The sequence below is a fragment of the Carlito syrichta genome, unplaced genomic scaffold (assembly GCF_000164805.1).
Source record: "Carlito syrichta isolate Samal-C Ts95f unplaced genomic scaffold, Tarsius_syrichta-2.0.1 Scaffold311129, whole genome shotgun sequence".
Classification (NCBI taxonomy): domain Eukaryota; kingdom Metazoa; phylum Chordata; class Mammalia; order Primates; family Tarsiidae; genus Carlito; species Carlito syrichta.
Window position 1 is genome coordinate 278,410 of NW_007255225.1, and position 5,331 is coordinate 283,740.

The 5,331-nt window shown below is 43.6% G+C and overlaps 1 protein-coding gene across 1 annotated transcript in view; it reads left to right on the plus strand.

The window, feature by feature from the left end:
• Nucleotides 1–5,331, plus strand: part of LOC103271036 (aldehyde oxidase 2) — a 95,318-nt gene that overhangs the window by 84,826 nt on the left and 5,161 nt on the right. The window lies entirely within an intron of this gene.

Consider the following 5,331-nt stretch of genomic DNA (forward strand, 5'->3'; position numbering starts at 1 on the left):
CACACACACACACACACACACACACACACACACACACACACACACACACAAATACACCTATGCATATGTAGTAATTTCAACTTTTTAAAAAGTGTTTCTCTGCTGGGCGCAGTGGCTCACACTTGTAATCCCAACATTTTGGGAAGCCAAGACAGGAGGATCACTTGAGGTCAGAAGTTTGAGATCAGCCTGGGCAACACAGCAAGACCTCATCTCTACAAAAAAAAATCAGAAAACTTAGCCAGGCACGGTGGCTTACACCTGTAGTCCCAGCTACTTGGAAGGCTGAAGTGGAAGGATCATCTGAGTCCAGGAGGTCTAAGCTGCAGTGAGCCATGATCATGCTACTGCACTCCAATCTGAGTGACAGAGTAAGTCCCCAACTCAAAAGAAAGAAGGAAAGGGAAAAAAGAAAGGTGGGGAGAGGGAGGGAGAAAGGAAGGAAGGAATTGGGGAAAGAAAGAGAGAGAGAAAGGAGGAAGGGAAGGAGGGAGGGAGGAAGGAAGGAGCTGAGGTTGTGATAACTTGCTCAAAATTACACAGAGCCAGTTGGGGCTAAGACTCACACCCAGGCTATCTGGTTCCACACTAATATTCTGCCTCCCAGAAGGGAAAGAATTATCTGCTTCCTAAATGGAAAGTTCCTTGCAAATCTATAATAAATTTTAAAAAGCCCAAGTACTTAACCAAACAGCCATCGAGTGAAAAAATAGCATAGGAATATTGCTTCAGAGGAAGTGCATACTCGTTAATCTCCTCCCCTCCGTGGTCCATTTTTCTTTCTAGCTCCAAGTCTAACCAATAGCATGTTTCGTACCCCTGTGATACTGATCACCCTGTCATTTCCCTTCTCCCAGTCGATGGCTCTGAGCTCATCGGATTCCACCGTTCCCAGCAGCCAACACAAGTGCTTGCCTCCGGCTGGTCCACCAGGAGCCACACCCACCAGCCCAGGAGCACCCCAGTGCTGATTTTCACTGGAAAGGCCAGGGTCTGCCCCTGACACGGTCCCTGTGGAATCATGTCATCGCATACCCCAAAAGCAAATTGCCTCAGCACTTCTGGCCTTTAAAAAAAATATTCTCAGTCACATTTTGCAATAAACTTTTTTTTTCTGGGATGGTCCAGATGAGGGAAACCAAAAACACAACCCAACAAAAAAGATACTTCTAATTTTCCTTTCTTGCCTGGGATCAGTGTTTTCAGTCTTCCAACAGCCTGTCTCCTAGAAGATGAATTCCTTCATTTCCAAGATTTCAGGAAATGTTTTTCACAGTCTAGTTGTTTGGCAAAGTGATTCTGTCACATGCCACAGGAAGAAGGGAGTCATTTTTCATCACCACTTGAGACTCAGTCTCACAACCACCTGGTCCATGTGATGACACTGTATTTTATCCCAAGTCTGATGTTTCCTTGATATGACTACTTTATTTTATTTTATGACCTCAGCCTCCGGAGTCACTAGACTACAGGGGTGCCACCACTCCTGGCTATGACTAATTTAATATGTCTTCACAGATATAAATCATCCACTAATTTGTATACATATCAATCAAATGCTCACAGTGGATGTGAGAATTTTCTAAAATACTCCTAAATGGATACATGGTTTCTATCACCTCATGTGATAATCTGTATTTGATACTTTAAACCTCATTTCAATGACGTGTTGTATTTTGTCTTTATAAAATTGGCACATGTCTATTTTGAAAAAATTAGAAAATGCTGAAAAAAATAAGATGAAAGTTAAAATCAACCATAATCCCACCAACCAGAACTACCTGTAACTATTTTAGGATGTGTGTGTGTGTGTGTGTGTACTCATGTTTAACCATCTTTTAATTTAAAACATTTTATCTAATTTGTATACTCATTTTACAAAATTGAGATATCCCAGCATAATCTTTTAAAAGATTCCAACAGTATTATTGGGAGTGACGGTTGAGTTTCATTCACAGGAAATCTGGATTGGAAAGATACTTTCCCCATAAAACATCACTCAGAAAAACAGTTGCTTCAGCTGGGCACCATGGCTCATACCTCCAATCCCAGCACTTTGGGAGGTGGAGGCAAGAGGATTGCCTGAGCCCAATAGCTCGAGACCAGCCTGGGCAACTTGGCAAGAGCGCGTCTCCACAATAAATCAAAAATTAGCCAGGAGTGGTGGCGCATGCCTGTAGTTCCAGCTACTCGGAAGGCTGAGGTGGAAGGATCCTTGAGTCCAGCAGGTCAAGGCTGTGGTAGCTGTGAGCGTGTCACTGCACTCCAGCCTGGGAAACAGAGTGAGACTCCAACATAAAGAAGAGAAGGAAGGAAGGGAGGGAGGGAGGGAGAAAAAAGAGGAAGGAGGGAGTAAGGAGAGAAGAAAAAAACACTGAGCAAGACAGCCAGGTGTCTCCCAGCATTTCTCACCCTCATCTTCGGTAACAGGCCCTTCACCACGTCCCGTTGCTTTTTATCTCCTAACAATCTCTTGACCTAGTCCATTTCCTCCTTTCTTAGATGCTATGTTATTTATTCATTCAACAAACACATACGGAGTATCGCATGTGAGCCAGGCAGCATCTGGGGATACCACAGTGAATGAAACAGAGACCCTTGACCTGGTGGCACTCACATCCTGGTGACCCCAAGTCTGAGGACCATCTCTGTCTCCTGGGTCAAAGTAGCCTTCTGATGGTCTGCCTGCATTCTCTATGACCAGAGGTTTGTGGTATGACAAAGATGATCATGTCTTACCAGGCACACCAAGACTGAAAGCATCCTTGCGTTCTTAGGAAAGATAACACTTCTTAAAATATATCTATATTTTAATCAAAGTCAACAATTAATTTGATCCCTTCCTTCCTACTTAGCTTGAGGCACCAAGAATATAACAGCAAATCACGGCCGGGCTCGGTGGCTCAGCCTGTAATCCCAGCACTTTGGGAGGCCAAGGTGAGTGGATTGCCTGAGCCCGCGGGTTCGAGACCCACCTGGGCAACTTGGCGAGACCTCATCTCTACAATAAATCAAAACTTAGCCGGGCATGGTAGCGCGCGCCTGTAGTTCCAGCTACTTGGAAGGCTGAGGCGGAAGGATCGCCGGAGCCCAGCAGGTCAAGGCTGCGGTGGCCAGGAGCGGCCACTGCACTCCCGTCTGAGTGACAGAGTGAGACTCCAACTCAAAAAAAAAAAAAATAGCAAATCACACTCACAGGCCAAGTGTTTACAGTCCAGCAGGGGAGAAAGACAAACAATGACTGTGAATTATAAGTGTGCATGTCTGTAGTTCCAGCTACTCAAGAGACTGAGGCAGGAGGATCACTTAAAAGTCCAGGAATTCGAGGCTGCAATGAACCATGATCATGTCACTGCACTCCAGCCTGGGCAACAGATTGAAACCATGTCTCTGAAAAAATAATAATAAATAAGTGCTTGACTGACCCAGTTATCCCAGTGTGTCAATTGAATAAAATCTTTCTTTTGTTATTTAATTTTTTTATTTTTTGTAGAGACAAGGCCTTGTGATTTTGCCCAGGCTGGTTCCAAACTCCTGGGCTCAAGCTATTCTCCTGTCTTGGCCTCCCAAAGTGCTGGAATCACATGTGTGAGCCACTGTACCCTGCCAGAACTTTCTCTTTTAATAACTTCTGTATAGCCAGAAGGTAAATAACAACCTGCCTAGATCTGTTTCTTTAGCAGAAATGATAGTAAAACCCTCAGTTTTTTTCCCTTGGAATTACAAAATATAGCACATGTGAAAATACTGTGTAAGTATGAGTCACTCTGTAAATATTAGAGTTAAGGTCATCTCCAAAAACCCATAACTTCTAACAACCTTCTTCAATATATACCTCTCCCAAAGGGCTTAAAAAGTGTTTCCACATTAAATCAAGTTGACTTGCTGGAGTCAGAGCACACAACACCTCTTATAACCAGCAGCCTCATTTTCATGGGTGGATCGGCTTCCACTATAAAGCAGGCATTGGGTTGGCTGGGCATGGTGGTTCACATCTATAATCGCAGTACTTTGGGAGACCAAGGCGGGAAGATTGCTTGAGCCCAGGAGTTCGAAACCAGTCTGGGCAACATAGTGAGACCTCGTCTCTACAATAAATGAAAAAAATAGACGGGAGTTGTGGCGCAGGCCTGTAGTCCCAGCTACTTGGAAGGCTGAGGCAGAAGGGTCACCTGAATCCAAAATGTCGAGGCTGTGGTAGCCATGATGTATCACTGTACTCCAGCCTGGGCAACACAGTGAGACTCCTACTTTAAAAAAAAAAAAAAAATAGGCATTGGTAAGAGACTGACAGTATTTTGTAACAGCAACAACAAAATTCTGGCCAGGCATGGTGGCTCACGCCTGTCATCCCAGCCCTTTGGGAGGCTAAGGCAAGGGAATCACTTGAGCCTGGGAGTTTGAGACCAGCCTGAGCAACATAACAAGGCCATATCTCAATAATAATAATAAATAAAAAGTCTATTCTTTGAACAAGCATTTATTATATCAAAAGTTGTTTTACATGTTGGGCTTGGCTAAACTGCTCTCAGAGCTGCTGACTGCTGTTTTTAATCCATGGTGCCTTTCCCAGGTGGTTAATTTCTGGTGAGAACAGTGTTCCTCAGTTCTGCACTGAGCCCAGCAGGACAGCTTCATTCAACTAGACAAGTCCAGAACATCATCTCCACATAATTTCCTTTTTGGTGATGGGAGAAGGAAAAAAAATATATTTCTTGGAAAATATGTCTTGTCATTTAAAATTCCATAAGAAAGAAAGTAAATTTCCCTTAAAGATACACAGAAATATGTAATTAACACTTTCAAATTAGGACTTCTCTTTAGAAACAGTGATTTAATTTTTTAAAATTTTTAGGATTCAGAGACATGAAGGGTTCCACACCCATAAAAATTAGAAAAATACTGCCTTGGAGAATTCAGCAATAGAACAGATTTTTAAAAAAATGTTGTTACCTTGTTGCCACCAGCAGCAAAAAGTATTGAGTAGCCACAAAAACATGGTATATGTGGGCGGCTATCCTAGCAGCCACCGTGAAGTCAATTGGTGAATTCAGTTACCATCTCCTGGAAGCTAAAAATCAGACAACTTGGCTGAGAAGCAAGTTTGCAAACCTCATGATGCTGACTCACAAAGAATCCCTGCAGCCACGAGCGCTGATGTCACCTGCAGGCCAAGGCCTGGTTTTATAGTGACTTAGCAGGGAAGAGTCCCTTCGTTCTTAGATCTGTTCTCCCTTCCAGATGGTCATGCCTGGCCTCCCCTGCTGTGCTGTAGGACTAGCCGATGACTGGTTTCTGAAGGGCTTCACTTCTTTCTCACATCCCCCAAAA